Below are 17316 nucleotides of genomic sequence, written 5' to 3' on the forward strand. Positions count from 1 at the left end.
GAGGTGTGTGTGTGTGTGTGTGTATGTGTAGTGTGTATGTGTGTTTCTCTGTGTTACAAAGTTGCCACTCATTTTTTTTTCTGTTCACAACAATGTCTGGAGAGCAGCCCTCTTGCACATTGCTCTGTCTCTTCTCTTTGTGTTGCTGACCTCTGCTGTCCGAGAAGTGCACCTGTGCACCTCTGCAGTGAGGAATGACCACAGGTCACAGAGACTTTGCCTTTATTTCCCCATAAGCCTCTTACGTGTGGAGACTTGCCTGTGAGAACTGCACAGGATCACAGGTTTCAGGGTTACAGAGAACAGTGGGTTGCTGTGCTCAGAGAAGAAACAGCCCATGTCTCCAGATGTCTCTGCAGTGACAGCAAAATATGCTAGTTGACGTGATGCAGTGGCTCTTTATTTTTCCATACCTCCTCAGCCCCCCCCCCAAAAAAAAAACCCTATCCTGAAGACTTCTTTTTTTTCTTTTTGCCTGTGGGCTTTGGGTGCTGGGAATCAACAAGCGGAACTCCGTCTTAACCACTGAGCCTCTTATTCAACCTCCTGGAAGGAACCATTTTTGTTCGTATTATTCACAATATTATTATTATTATTATTATTATTATTATTATTATTATTATTATTAGTGTGTGGTCTACTCTACTGTTGATTTATTCTAGGATGTATTTTGATGAAGAAAATAATCCCCAGGGCTCCCAAGTATGCAAGCATATCTGCTAGTGAATTTATGAGTTTATTTCTTAATGAACTTCATTATATTTTAGATTTTAAGAACTTCCATACTCTTGATTCTGTGAATTCCGAACCTCACTTAATTCAGTGACCTCATCTGTCCAAACCACGTGAGGGGAGAAGTTTTGTGTCTTCCTTTAGGAGTTAGATAAATGATCTAACATTAGTCATTAGGATTAATGATTCTAGTGCAGTCCTCTGATAAGAAACAAGCATGATATCCTAAAATAGAAAGAATACAATCAAGGAATGTACTCTCACATAAATATCGATTCTGATAAGAGAATTGTGGAAAGTCCCACACTTGGTGAATCATTAGCTCACAGGAAGGGTGATCACCTCACAGGACTGGTGACAGGAATAGAGACTGGGCAGATGTTGCCACCTGCTGTTTGCTCGCTGCTATTATTCCCTTACGTAACAATTCCCCAAAGCTGCATTTCTTTTACCAGAAAGCTCATCCTTGCCTCAATCCCATTCTCTTTTAAAATCACTTTCGTTTTAATTAACTTACTTTTAAGTACAATACCAACCCGTTCATGGAGAGTGATCCTTCTTTTATAGATTGGGAAATTTCTCGAAATTTCCTTTAGCATGCTGAAACAAACAAACAAAACCAGCTTTGGGTTTTGACAGGCTACAGTTTATGTAATTGAAATCTCATTGAAAAGCACATCATTATCCAATTGAATCTGAAGCAATCAAGATCACTGGGTTGCTACTGAGTTTTAGTCTGTGGAAATTGATTTGTTTGTTTGTTTTTTGGTATAGTCTTAGTCTTTTCAGACTGTTATAACAAAATGTCATAAGTTATATACAGAAGAAATATTTATCTTTAGTCTGTAGGAGGAGGAGAACAAGATAGAAGCGATATAGGATTTGGGGTCAGTGAGGCTATTCCTGGCTACTTCACTTGTAGACAGATCAGTGATCTCTCTGATCCCCAGTTGGCTATTTAGTCTGCCACCCTCAGGATCTAATCACCTTATAAAGACACGAGTTTAGGATGTGAATGCATGCCTCTGGGAGTGGAACTGGAACTGGAATCCCAAATTCTATTAGGCAATGACACTCTAAACATTGGATGGCAGTGACTGGTCAATTCTTTTTTATTAGGGTAAAACCCAATTTCCTTTCTTACTAATTAGTTTTCCTAATTGTACTTGATGATTCAACAATATGCATTGAATGCAGTTGTCCGTATGTCATTCATTCAATCCAGACACAAAGGAAACCTCAAAAAGCTCTTAGCTTAATTTCAGGTTTACTGTGAATGATCTGAGATAACATTATAGACTCATGGTTATGGCAGAACCAAGGTTAGGGTTAAGTAAAATATATTAAATGTTTTCTTGTCTGTAATGCTTTGGACGTACTAGGAGATGTGGTCTGTAAAATAATTAATAAAGTACTTGTTTCCATATTACAGATACGGAAATTTGGACACAAGAAAATTGAAGTACTTGTGCATAAATGTCCCCCATCTAGCAAAAATAACCTTCTATTAGTTCTCTTAATTGCAAAGTTGACTCACTTATACTGTCTCTTATGAGTTAGCATAATTAATTTGTGTCTTAAGCAGTCAATCTTTTCTACTTTCCCTTCCTGAATGAGTTTGGAAGTACACTGTTTCACGGAGTCTCCAGCTAAGACTGGCCTTCACTAGGTGCCATATTCAATATCATGAAGTCCTTAGTACAGAATTTATCAGAGTCACACTCTAGGACATCAGACCTACAGGATCAGAGGAAGCACCGATGGATGTAACCAAAAGATGTCTTTTCCTTGTTTTTTGGCCTCAGCAGCTAAGATTCCAAAGGTCACTTTCTCTTAGCCTGTTATAGTTTCATCTCAGATGTGCTTTACTCTTTGGCCCTCTCTGAGTTTTCCTGCTGTACATCTCTAGACAGTCTGGGAGTCACGATTATGGCAGGCTCTCCTGGATAATTTTTCTACCTTAATGGATTTGAGACCTGAATATATAACAACATTTGTAGGATAACTTCAGTTTGGGTGTGACTGAATAACCTATAGGGTTTTATGGGCTTGGGGAGACTGCTCAGTGGTTTAAAGAAGCCCATGTAGAAGGAAATGTCTGATGAATGAATGAGATCATGCCTAGAACCCAAAGAGGAAGAAGAGGTCACTGGACCTCCATACACCAACTATAGCACTTCACCAAACTCCCCACTCCCCGACTTTCATCCTCTGACCACCATAAACCCTTCAAGGCATCTGCAACATATATATATATATATATATATATATATATATATGAGTTGGCCTGTGGGCCTTTGTAGAATTTTGTGTCTCATCTGCAGTTGTAAGAATTCTGTATCTTGGCTCCATTCCCCAGTCCCTGCCTTCACACTCCCATTTCCCTTTCCAGTGGGGTACCTCAAGAAAATCCTTTCAAAGCACAGTTCTGATTAAGTTAAATATCTCTCCTGCTTCAGTAACAATCAAGAATTGAAGGCTTTCCTGGCAGGTAAATGAGGTCTTAGAAACCAGTCTGAGCCACTCCTGTTCTTTGTCTTCCTTAATGCACTGTTGAGTGCTCTCCTTGTTTGCTCCTGTCCTCAGTCTCAAACTTTGGCCTTACATGGCCTTATCTCCACAAGTACAAACAGTGTTTGTCTCAAGTCCGCATACCAACACAAACTACGCCCCCAAAGAGCTTTGCATTAACCCCCACCCTTTGAAAGTCATTTGTTTAAAAACAAAATCTCTGCTTCTACAATCTATAGATTTGTACTCTGTCTTGGGTGAGGTTAATGATAAGAGAGGCATCTAAGCTCCTTCTAAGGGTTTATTTCTCTAGGTAGAATTGCATGGCTTATCTTTGTCTCTCTACAAGCCTTATAGAGATACGTTCTAGATTGTTTTCCATGAACTTAAAAAATAGGATAAAAACAAGAATGATGTATAAGCCAAGAGTTCATAGAAATTCCATCATAATTTGCAAATGGCTGACAGCCTTTGTTCTTTCTCTTGCTGCTACTGTTTTCCTTTAAGCTCGTTATTTTCCTGAACTCTCACCTTTAAGTCTGATTGAGTTCCTTAGCTCTCCTGTAATACTGAATGACTGAGTCATTTGTTATCTTCTATTATGAACAAATGGTTTTGTCTGATTTTTGGTAGCTGAAGGAAAAGGTTTCTGCTTCAGTGTTTGGAGGTGTCAAGAACTAGAGGCAGGCTTAGTCTTCCATCTTGTTCTTCATTCCCACAGTTAACATTTTTCTAATGCTAGGAATAGCTCTGCACAAGGCATTCCTGACTAATGGACTGTGCCATGAGTCACATATGACTCGGCAGATATCTCAGATTCTTAATGAGTTACCATTTATTGAAGAGGCTTCCCAAACACTGTTAGTCATGGAGCTTGCACATTTTCAGCTGATGACTAATTGAACATAAGAACACAAATTTACTTAGTAACTTTCCAAATTTTTAAAGGATATTAGCATCGTTTATCTCATTTAATTTCATCAATCATATGTCACCCACCATGGAAAAATATTCCCTTATCTACAGATGTTCCTTAACTTTATATCCTATTGGAAAAATCCATCCATGAAAAAAAAAAAGAATGAATGAATGAATGATGTAGGGCACATACTGTAGAATGGTGGAGTAGAAATTAAATGGAAGCAGAAAAAATGACTTTAAGGTTTATTTTATGTACTCTGTGTGTGTGTATGGGTGGATGGGTGGTGGATGGGAAAGTGGGTATCAAATGTATGTGCCAAGGTCAGAGGAAAACTTTTCAGGAGTTGGTTTTTTTTTTTTCCTCCTTCTCCTTTGTTTTTGAGGCAGGGTCACTCTTGCTACTGCTTCTGGCCAAGTTTCCAGTTTCTGTTTCCCATCTTACCACATGAATAAAAGGGCTGAGATTACAGACAAGAACCATAGCATCTGGCTATTTAACATCAGTTCTTCCTTTGAATCAAATCAAGGTTGTTGGGGGTGTATGGCAGGCACTTTGACCTACTGAGCCATTTCACCAACTTTAGAAATGACTTCAAAATTGTATATCTGATCAACAAATAAAACCACTCAACTAAGGAATACAGAGGGCTCAAATGAATGGAGCACAGTATCGTTTTAATGCCACTACAAATTAGAAGTTGGTTTCTGCCAGGTGTTCTACAAATTGATGGAAATTCAAAATGACAACATTGTTTTATTGTTATTTGTTTTAAAGATGCTGGCATCAAAATTCCGAATAAAGGAGCTTTGCAAAGGGAGTCTGAAGGCAGACCTGTTGTATAAAAGGCCTCTTCCTTTTATAACTCTATCAACACTCTGGATTCCTCATCTTGATACTATATGATAGATTCTTCTCTCCCCCACCCCAATACATCAATGTTGCTGACCTTCAACTATCTGTTAGAAGTGGCTCCTAGATTGTAGGAAGACCTTTTACTCAGGCTTATCAGTTTATTAGAAGGATGTAGCAGAGGATGCAGGTAAGCAGGCAGCTGCTTAATAAGGCAAGTCACTGGAAGGGTTTTAGAGCCTTCTCCATGGAAATCCTAAACAACTTATGCATTATCAAACTTTTGATAAGGCCCTATTGTTGAAGACCCATCTATCTTATTAAACATGGAAAAGTAGAACTAGTGCAGAGCTAGAACCTTCACTCCTACATTTCATGATAGGAGAAGGCACTCTGTGTGCTACCAGGGGAGAAAGGTAAAGAGGAATCGATCTACAAACCCTCTGATCTACAATGGCAACCTGCTGCATTATACAGTAATGTGGTAGTGACTCTATCAATTCTTAACTCATTCTTCAGCTTCTCTCTGCTATTGGAGGTTTTGAATTAAGAACTCTGAACTTGTCATCATGGCTTGGTCTTTTTGGTGATCAACTCCTATATCACCAATATAGTAAAGAAGACTGTCTTATCAACCAGGAGACCACAAATGCCTGGGCACTCCTTCAACAACCAAGGTCAAGGTCAAATATGAGGACCAAGATTCAATTAGCACACTTGTTGCTTAGAAAATTGTTCATGTATGAACAACTCTGTTTCTGGGCCAGGCAGAGAAAGAATAGACATTTCTGGTTAAGTTGCAGTGTCACAAAATATACCCTAAAATAGTGACAATAAAATGACATAGAGCTAGTAGAATAATCAACAAATGGATTGAGAAGGTGGAATAATGGATTCTAGAAACAAACCATTTCATTTTGTAAACTTAGTTTAAGGAAGCAATCTTCTTTCATTAAATAGGGAAACTTGTTCAGGAAAAGTCACTGTACCTGAGACTGTTACTCAGACTTATCCTTGCGGCTTCCTTGGTTATGGAGCCCATGCCTTCCTGTAAGATGTATGGCTGACCATAATAGAGACAAGTACTTCCAGCATCCATTGCAGCTAAGTGACCACGTGACTAATTCCAGATCAATAGGCTACTGGGTCTCTGGACCATCACTGCCTACCTAGCTTCATTCTTGCTTGATAGTTGCAGTAGTTGAAGGAGATGGTTTTAGGTTTGGCATTTCCTTCCTTCTAGATTTTACCTTTCCTGGTGAGACATTGAAGTCATGTTGGCATTTACATGCCTTTGTAAATGTTTTCTACCTGGAGTAAGAAATTGTGAGTAATTTAGCAAACTAAAACTATTCCTATTTATTATTTCATAATCTCATTTTTTCAGGGGTAGCAAGAGGGCTTAGAAATGAAATTCTTCCTGTGTCCCTTCACAGAACCACAGGACCTGAGTTTGTTTCTTAGAGGCCACATAAAGGTGGTAGGAGAAAATCAACTATACAAAGTTGTTTTTTGACTTCCACATACACACAACAGCACCCTCCCTTACAGACTCATTTACACACACACACACACACACACACACACACACACACACACACACACACCATAACACAGAACTTGGAATATATATTTACTGTGTTTTCTTTTATGGTCAAAATTAAAGTTTTGATTTTAGATTGGGGTATCATATAAAGACTTTAAGAATAAAAAACACCCCCAATTTTTCAGGACTTAGGGAAAATATGGCATTCTCTCTTAGGACTGAGTCTGTTTCCTTGATTGTGCTCACATGGGGCCCACTATCATCCATAGTCTGTTCTCACAGTCTGCCTTGTGGCTTTCTCTCTCTTCAGGTATTATTTGTTCCTTATAATGGCTTTCAGCCTCTCTAAGCTTCCCTCTTGCTGCTGGTAGTGGGAGGAAACTGATTTCAAGTGACTCTTGCAGTTGGGTTAGGCTACATAGATAATCTCCATATATTAAGACCATGGATTTTAATTGCATTAGCACATTCTCTCTCATCAGTATGTGGAAGAGAGTTTTGAAGTGAAAATTCAAGGATTCTTTGGAAAGTCAGTTTTGTCAGATGGTGTTTTGCTGGGGCAAAGACATGAAGATACATTTCACTGAAGCAGACACTAGTGAAAGGCTAAGGCAGACTCTTGAAGGAACATTTCACTTATGCAGACACAGGTGAAAGAATGTTTTGTTAAAGCAAGAACGTGGAAAGAAACATGATGAAGAATTCTTCTTTAATGACATGTATTGGTCTGCCTTACATGCGTAGTTGAGCTGCATTTGTTAGGACTCCATAGAGAAAAGCATCAAAAAAATTCTGTTGGTGTGCTGTGGCTTTTTGTCTTTTCTGTGGACTTGGTTCAATTGGCAGAGTGATGTCAGCTGAGAAGCTCACATGCTTAGGCCAGATGTGGTGAGTCAAGTTCGGTGGAGGGCATGTGATGTTTGGAGGGACTATAAATAGGACTCAATGGACTGTGAGAGGGGCTTGCTGGTAGAGCTAGCTTTGCAGTGCTTGTTGGTCTTGAGTCTTCACTGATCTTCATGTCTCTGAGAGAGGCACAGCTAAGAACTTCTGTCATCCCTGTTGGTCCTAATGGCTCCTCCAGACTCATGCCAATTCAGCAGAGGCCTGGCTGTCTCTGTTAGTTTGTGCTACTGCTGCTGATATCCTGATACTACTGAACTAGATTGCTGGTATATCTGTGAAGTGTTTTCGAGTGGATAGAGCTGCTGCTGCTAACCTGTGAACTGAAATTTCCTGACAACACAGATGGGATTTGCTCCAAAGAACCATTTCTAAACAGGTCTACTTCCCCAGTATCCTTTCGTTTCCACTACCTATGGTGGGTGATGGGCAAGAAGGGAGGTTAAAATGTTTAAGAACCATCATTAGAAGCAGGCTTTGAAAAAAATTAAAGTTAAAGAGTTTAATGGAATAAGCAAAGGAGTGTGTCTTATGAGTTCTATTGTATGACATTAATATCATGACAACTCGGGAAGGAAAAGGTTTATTTGGCTTTATAATGCCCTGGTCACACTTCATTACTAAGGGGAATTGGAACAGAAACCTGGAAGCAAAAACTGAAGCAGAGGCCATGGAGAAATGCTCCTTCTTGGCTTCTACCTCCTGGTTTGCTCACTTTAATTTCTTGTACAACTCAGGACCAGGTTTGTTCAGGGTTGGCACCAACCATCATGAGGTGGATCTTTCACATCAATTGTCAATCAAGAAAATGTCCCACCAGTTTGCCTACAGGCCAGTCTTATGGGGATATTTTCTTTTTTAAAAAGATTTATTTTATTTATATGAGTACACTGTAGCTGTTTGCAGACACACCAGAAGAGAGCATTACAGATTGTTATGAGCCACCATGTGGTTGCTGGGAATTGAACTCAGGACCTCTGGAAGAGCGGTCAGTGCTCTTAACTGCTGAGCCATCTGTCCAGCCTTGCAGTGTGTGTATGTGTGTGTGTATTTCTTAATGGAAGCTCTCTTTTTCTAAAGAACTCAAATTTGCATCAAGTTGACATAAAACTAATAGGCACAGATATCATCTAGTTTTAGGATTCTTCCTGCCATTACATCTGTTTGAACTTTGCAGAAGAGCCATTCCCTCATCCAGGGAGGCTCATCTCTTCCCCTTTGCTCCTGGAATAAGAGGTATTACCCTCATTCCACCTGAGCCCTCTATCAGCTAGTGTTTTCATTACAGATTCCCTTTCGATCTGGGAATAGACAAGTGGAATCGACTGGCTTTCTTGTAAATGGGAGCCGGGAACTAGGTGATTTCTTTCTTGACACACACATTTATTCAAGTAACATGTTTTGACTTTTCTGATTCATAAATGAAATTATAAGTGATGCATTCTTGAATGCCACGTCATGTCTTAGGTTGATGAAAAGAACTAGAAAAGAATCAGTATGTGACTCAATGGAAGCCTGCTCTTTTATAGTGAGATGTGTTAACATTTGACTAATGCTTTATTTAAAAATGTTGCAAGCATATGTAATGAGTTAGCTTATAGACTTATTTTTTTACTCATTTTGTTGGCATGGAGTCATAGTTAGAACTGTCCAACTGATTTTCTAGCTATGCTATGAACAGGCAAAGGATTATTATAAGAAATTTGACATTATGTTTAAATATAAAATAAATTTCCTGTTTTTGTTTATGTGTATAAAAATGTATGCCACATATGTGCAGGGGTCATGGATGGAAGAATCTGTCATATTCCCCTGGATCTGGAATTATAGGTGACTGTGAGTCACCTCATGTGGATGTCAAGACTTGAATCCAGGTCCTCTAGAAAAAAAGCTCTCTTAACAGTTGAACTGTTTCTCTAGTCCTTCCTCTTTGCTTTGTTCTTGAGACAGGATTTCATGGAGTTCAGATTGGTCTCAAACTCATATAGCTGAGGATGACCTATAGTTTCTGATCTTCCTGCTCCCATCTCTCAAGTGTTAGAATTATAAGCATATGTCACAACTCCCAGCTTTCTGAGGTTCTGGGAACTGCACCCAGGACTTGTGTGCATGATAGTCATACACTTTATTAACTGAACAATATCCCTACCCATTGAAGCTTTATTAAACACATCTCATTGGTGCCACCGAGATGGTTCAGTTTGAAAAGGTACCTGTAGTCAATCATGAAAGTTTCATCTCTGGAGCCTGTGTGGTGAAAGGAGAAAAACAATCCATGAAGGCTATCCTAGACTCAGGCAAGATGTCCTGGGACCTTCACACTCATGCCATTGCAAGTGTAACCCCCCCCCCCCCCGCCCCCCAATAAACAAATGCACATGAAAAAAAAAATCCAAACTCATTGTGTGACTGCAAGTGAGATAGGAATCTAAAAGTGCTAACCAATCTGGCTAGGTTGACTGGCCAGTGAGCATCCCCTTCAATGAATCTATAAGTTACCAGTTCCCATGCCTGGATGTGGGTGATAGGGATCAAAACTGGTCCTCATGCTCACATGGCAGGTAGTTTCCTCACTGAGCCAGATAGAGGTTCCCTAGGCCTCTTAATTTAAGTCCTAGGTAATCTTTGAGCTGCCTCTTCAAAGAAAGAGCTGTGTAACCTGTTTTCTACCCAGATGGGTGGGAATTAATATGATGAATAGCTTTTTGACCTCAGCACTATATGTGTAGCTAGGCCACACCAGCTCCCCAGACTCTTATGTCCCCACGCAATCTATAATGCTATCTTCCAAGAGATGGGGGATGTCACTTGTACTTTACAAGAGCTTCCATGCCCCTATGCCTTCAACTTGTGCACACAGGATTAAATTGATTATGACCAAGAAACTTTTTGTCCAATTGTGCTATGCCTAAATATGACTGAAATAAACTACCCAGTGTCAGACTGTTGTAGTTTGAATCAATACTGGCTGCTATGTCCTCTGGAACTAGATGGACTTCCTTCTTCCCTTGCCTGGATTAACACTTTGGTGACCATGGTGTTTGCAGAGACACCTCGATCCACTGAACTGAATCCCACTTGCCTTTTTTCAAAATCTACTATTATAGTGTATTAAGATGTTCATCAATTTATTTGCAACAAGGTATTAAAGATTATTATTTTTTCTTAAAGATTATTGTAAGGTAATCCCGTTTTAATAACTTTTCTTAGTTCTTCATAGTAATGTCATCTAAATTATATTACAAAAATATTAGGCATGTATAATTTTCAGCTCCTTCTAAGACAGTGAGCTAAGTTTTGAAGAAATAATATCATTTGAAAAAATGTGTGGATTAAGAGGATTAGTGAGTAAGCCTGAGTCACCAATAATAAATTACATTAAGGAACAAAATCGAAGCACTTCCCCCTTCATGTCATTTAACCAAGAGTGAGTTCAGATTTGAATTCTTTACTTCATGAAGCTCGTGTCTTCTATCCATGCATCTTCCTTCTGACTGTCTGTTGTATGAGTCTGAAACTGTGCCTGCCTGAAGACTGGCTTGAATGTCTGCCACTGCATCTGTGTCTGTCCCTGGATGTCTATGTGTGTCTGTTCCAAACAAAATGTCCGTATTCAACATCAAAGAAAGCATCACACAAGGAAGAAATGGGATAATTTATAGAAACCTTTAATAGAGTTTTAAAAGGAATTGAGCCATTAGCTCCAACCGACCCCAAATGACTGAGACAACAACTATTACTACAAATATTATTGTTTATAAAGTGATATCCAAGTGTTGTGTTCAATATTTATGGAGGATATTAATTTTAGAAGGTTGACTTCAACTTCTATTTTTGCTGTTTACAGCAAATAATTACGAGCTCATGCCTGTGCCAGTCTGGTTCAGGGGCTTGGAAGAGTACATAACAAGATTACAGCTATGGGTGACAAGGTGGCAGACTTTCTGCACTGGCTAATCAAGAGTGAAAAACCTCAGATGCAGGCAGGAAATCGGAATTAAACTAGGCCTGAGGTGCGATGTGACAAGCATGCATGATGGCAGTTGAGTCCTCCTACTCGGACTTCATTTCCTGCGACTGGACAGGCCGTCGGAATGCAGTCCCTGACATCCAGGGTGACTTGGAGGTCGTGAGCTGCAGAAGATCGCTGGAGACATGGGCGAGCTCGCACTTGAGAGAGCAGGTCAGGCAGAGGGAAGTATTCCAGACAAGGAAGCCAGCAGCCAGCCTGAGAGCAGTGATGCGAACACCTCGTCCTGAGTCAGCCTGTGGTCCCAAGGCTGGAAGAGACCTGCTGTACCTCCTGGACTGGAGCCCTGACTAGCTAGGCAGACTGAGAGCCTCATGGAGTCCTCTGTGGCCCCCCCTCCAGCCAAGTCCTCTACTCACACCGCAGGCTCCACTCTTCCCCACCTCCCCACGGTGCCCAGGTATACTCTGAAGACACCAGCACCACGAGATGAGATGTTATTTATTCAGCTAGGTGGGGATCGAGCCAGGCCCTGCCTCTAGGTGAGCAGCCGCCACCTGGACAGGGACTGTCCTGTCACCACTCACCCTCTAGCCATCCGTCTGTCGGGAAGATCTTCCTAGCCCCTTTTGAAGCCTCTTTTACATTTTTTTTAAAAACATAACTTTTTCAGAGAGAGAGAGAGAGGGGAGCTGACAATCACTTTTCTTCTGTTTTGGTTTTGGGTTTTGGTTTTGATTTGAAAGCCGTTTTAAGCTCAGTTCTGATGATCTGTGCAGCTCTAAGTTCCCTCATGGAACAACACAGATCCAGTTTTGGGAAAGGATTTGGACTCAAAACTAACTGACCAATTCTTTACCCTTTGTACCAAGAGACTGATTCTTAGGCCCAGGAAATAAATGCTGGTGGTTTGTGTGACTGGCAAAAAAAAAAAAAAAAAAAAAAAAAAAAAAAAAAAAAAAAAAAAAAGATTACAGCTATGTGTTAGCTTAGATTGTAAAAGCTGATTACACAGGAAATCCAAGGTAAGTAAGATTGGTCGTTTTATTACTTCTTTTAAAGGCAGGTTAAGCACACCGACTGAATATACTATGATAGGATATCAGTCTTTGGTTTTTAGTGACCTCAAGGTGTATTATTAACTCTGTCTGTGAGGTGCAGCAAAAGTTGTCATTTCTTAGAATGTAAGAGATATTTTTTATCGTGATGCATTGCCACGAAAGTTTTTATTAAACATTAGAATACCTGGTAGGTACAATTGAGATGAACAACTTTGAACAATGCAATTTTCTTTTAGCAGTTTTAGAGCTTAACTAGTGGGGATAGGCATGGAAGGGCTGTTAATAAAATAATCTATAGTGCAGAGTGAGGGAAAAGTATGTATACAACACGGAGCAGACCGAAGACAGAAGTGAAGTCCACAGCCGGTGAGCATAAAGGAGTCAAGGATCATGGAGGATGTAAGGATGTTGTAACTGGCTATAGGAATCCCTGAGCAATCAAAGACAGAACACAGAGGATGTGAGGATACTATAACTGGCTATGGGAAGCCCTGAGCAATCAAAGACAGAACACAGAGGATGTGAGAATACTATAACTGGCTATGGAAAGTCCTGAGCAAAGGCTACTCTAACTTGTGACCTGTTATTGTGGTGTCAAATGTATAGAAACAGATACTATGCATGTGACCCGAAAACTCTCGTAAGGAACAAATACGCAGTTTAATAAAAGTTGACAAGCCGGGCATGGTGGTGTACGCCTTTAATCACAGCACTTGGGAGGCAGAGGCAGGTGGATTTATGAGTTCGAGGCCAGCCTGGTCTACAAAGTGAGTTCCAGGACAGCCAGGGCTATACAGAGAAACCTTGTCTCAAAAAACCAATAAACAAACAAACAAACAAACAAACAAACAAATAAAAGTTGACTGCTTACGTGATTCACTTTTCAGGATACACAAGCTCCGTGTCTTATTAATTCTATTATCTTGAATATTAGAAATAAGATTATTTTTTGTTTGGAGGATGAAAGAAAGAGGTGTGGCTGTGGATAGAAATACATTTAGACTGTGGTGCTTTACACGAATAATGAATATATCTAGAAGCATCTGGGTTTTTTTTTAACTTCATCTCAGTTCTATAAACTTAATAAGTTATTAAACTCTATGAGACAGACTAGGCAGATAGTAGGTAAAGGCACTTGCTGCCAAGCCTTCTGCTCTATGTTTAATCCCCAAAACCCATATGGTAAGAAAACGAATGCTCTCAAGCTGCCTTTTGAGCTCTATACATGCTTTCACACATAGTGAATACACAAATACAATGTTAAGACATAAAATTCACAAATTGAAGCATTGTTAGGATTTAAGTGAAATAAAAAGCTAGCCAATGAGTAAACAAGGATTTTGTTCTTTAGACTTCTACCAGAGGATCCAGCAATTCCTCACCTGGGCACATACCCAGAAGATGTTCCAATTTGAAATAAGGACACATGCTCCACTATGTTCATAACAGCCTTATTTATAATAGTCAGAAGCTGGAAAGAACCCAGATGTCCCTCAACAGAGGAATGGATACAGAAAATGTGGTACATTTACACAATGGAGTACTACTCAGCTATTAAAAACAATGAATTTATGAAATTCTTAAGGCAAATGGATGGATCTGGAGGATATCATCCTGAGTGAAGTACCTCAATCACAAGAGAACTCACATAATATGCACTCACTGATAAGTGGATATTAGCCCAGAAACTTAGAGTACCCACAAATTGCAAAACACATGAAACTCAAGAAGAAAGAATAACAAAGTGTGGATACTTTGTCCCTCCTTAGAATGGGGACCAAAATACCCATGTAAGGAGTTACAGAGACAAAGTTTGTAGATGAGACTGAAGGAATGACCATGCAGAGATTGCCCCATCCATCCTATAATCAACCACCAAACCCAGACATTATTGCATATGAAAGCATGATTTTGCCAACAGGACCCTGATATAGCTGACTCTTGTGAGTCTATGCCAGTGCCTGACAAACACAGAAGTGGATGCTCACAGTCATCTATTGGATGGAACACAGGGCCCCCAATGGAGGAGCTAGAGAAAGTACCCAAGGAGCTGAAGGGGTCTGTAGCCCTATAGGAGGAACAGCAACTAACCAGTACCCTCTGAGCTCATGTCTTTAGCTGCATATGTAGCAGAAGATGACCTAATCGGCCATTATTGGGAGGAGAGGCCCTTGGTCTTGTGAAGATTATATGCCCCAATACAGTGGGTGGGTTGGAGAGCAGGGTGGGGAGGGTCTAAGGGACTTTTGGGATAGCATTTGAATTGTAAATGAAGAAAATATCTAATAAAAAAAAGAAAAAGAAAAAGAAAGAAATTAAAAGTGTTTCCTATATCTAGATTTGAAAATTTTCTTCAACATTGTAGACATTCTCCAGGCTCGGTGTGCCTCAGCTCTAAATGTAAGTGTCCATGAAACCATTGTTTGTTTCAACTGCAATGCATTCAATATATTCATGAGAAATTTAACACTTCATAAAATATGCTTAGTGATAGGTGGCAGTCTATAAACTGATATAAGGGTGATGAGAATATCCAAAGTAGGCTGAGATAACCTATGATTAAACACACTTTTGTTTTAAACTTGAGTTATCTCCAACTTACATTAAGTTTGTGAAGAAAACCCATGGTAAGCTAAGGATTACTATAGAACACTACCTACTGATTTACTCAGTATTCCAGATATGTTGTATGTATACTATTTTGAAAAATTTTCAACCAATTACCACACTTATAAACTCTAGTGAGGGTAGCTTAATGACTTCCCATTCACCAAGATAAGAAAACTATCTCAGTGTGGAGGAGGAGGAACACTCCTCCATTGCTGGTGGGATTGCAAGCTGGTACAACCATTTTGGAAATCAGTTTGACAGTTCCTCAGAAAATTAGACATATTGCTACCAGTGGATCCAGCAATACCACTCCTGGGCATATACCCAGAAGATGCGCCAACATGTAATAATGACACATGTTCCACTATGTTCATAGCAGCCTTATTTATAATATCCAGAAGCTGGAAAGAACCCAGATGCCCCTCAACAGAGGAATGGATACAGAAAATGTGGTCTATTTACACAATGGAGTACTACTCAGCTATTAAAAACAATGAATTTATGAAATTCTTAGGCAAATGGATGGATCTGGAGGATATCATCTTGAGTGAGACAACCCAATCACAAAAGAACACACATGATATGCACTCACTGATAAGCAAATATTAGCCCAGAAACTTAGAATACCCAAGATACAATTTGCAAAACACATGAAAGTCAAGAAGAAGAAGTCCAAAGTGAGGATACTTTGTTCCTTCTTAGAATGGGAGCCAAAATACCTATGGAAGGAGTTACAGAGACAAAGTTTGGAGCTGAGATGGAAGGGAGGACGATCCAGAGACTCACCCACCTGGGGATCCATCCCATAAACAGCCACCAAACCTAGACACTATTGCATATGCCAGCAAGATTTTGCTGACAGGACTCTAATATAGCTATCTGTTGTGAGTCTATGCCAATGCCTGGCAAATACAGAAGTGGATGCTCACAGTCATCTATTGGATGGAACACAGGATCCCCAATGAAGGAGCTAGAGAAAGTACCCAAGGAGCTAAAGGGATCTGCAACCCTATAGGAGGAACAACAATATGAATTAACCAGTACCCGCCAGAGCTTGTGTCTCTAGTTGCATATGTAGCAGAGGATGACCTAGTTGGCCATCAATAGGATGAGAGGCCCTTGTTCTTGTGAAGATTATATGCCCCAATACAGGGGAATACCATGGCCAGGAAGCAGGAGTGGCTGGGTTGGGGAGCAGGGCGGGGGCAGGGGGAGGGTATAGGGGACTTTTGGGATAACATTTGAAATGTAAATGAAGAAAATATCTAATAAAAAAATTAAAAAACCCAATGAATTTATGAAATTCTTAGACAAATGGATGGATCTGGAGGATACCATTATGAGTGCGGTAACCCAATCACAAAAGAACACACAGGATGTCTTAGTCAGGGTTTCTATTCCTGCACAAACATCATGACCAAGAAGCAAGTTGGGGAGGAAAGGGTTTATTTGGCTTACACTTCCATGCTGCTGTTCATCACCAAAGGAAGTCAGGACTGGAACTCAAGCAGGTCAGGGAGCAGGAGCTGATGCAGAGGCCATGGAGGGATGTTCTTTATTGGCTTGCCTCCCCTGGCTTGCTCAGCCTGCTCTCTTATAGAACCCAAGACTACCAGCCCAGAGATGGTCCCACCCACAAGGGGCCTTTTCCTCTTGATCACTAATTGAGGAAATGCCTTACAGTTGGATCTCATGGAGGCATTTCTTCAACTGAAGCTCCTTTCTCTGTGATAACTCCAGCTGTGTCAAGTTGACACAAAACTAGCCAGTACAACTGACCCCTTGTCAACTTGACACACAAACACATCACTAGTAAGCCTCAACCCTTACATTCTTATTTATCCCCAAGATCTAAATAACTTTAAACATCCCACAGTCTCTACATATTCTTAAAATTTCAATCTCTTCAAAATATCCATCTCTTTTAAAATCCAAAGTCTTAAAAGTCTCTTAACTGTGGGCTCCACTAAGTAGTTTCTTCCTTCAAGAGGGAAAATATCAGGGCACAGTCACAATCAAAAGCAAAAATCAATCTCCCAAGCGTCCAATGTCTGGGATCCAACTCAGGATCTTCTGGGCTCCTCCAAGGGCTTGGGTCACTTCTCCAGCCATGCCCTTTGTAGCATACACGTCATCCTCTAGGCTCCAGATGCCTGTACTCTACTGCTGCTGCTCTTGGTGGTCATTTCATGGTACTGGCATCTCCAAAACA

At 40.2% G+C, this 17316-nt stretch overlaps 1 long non-coding RNA gene and 1 pseudogene across 1 annotated transcript in view; one reads left to right on the top strand and one right to left on the bottom strand.

The window, feature by feature from the left end:
- The window catches only part of 4931428L18Rik (RIKEN cDNA 4931428L18 gene), an 81579-nt gene that overhangs the window by 11975 nt on the left and 52288 nt on the right, over positions 1–17316 (bottom strand). The gene's annotated exons all lie outside the window — the stretch shown is intronic.
- Gm7893 (predicted gene 7893) lies at positions 11387–12356 on the top strand (annotated as a pseudogene).

The sequence above is a fragment of the Mus musculus genome, chromosome 1, assembly GCF_000001635.26.
Source record: "Mus musculus strain C57BL/6J chromosome 1, GRCm38.p6 C57BL/6J".
Classification (NCBI taxonomy): domain Eukaryota; kingdom Metazoa; phylum Chordata; class Mammalia; order Rodentia; family Muridae; genus Mus; species Mus musculus.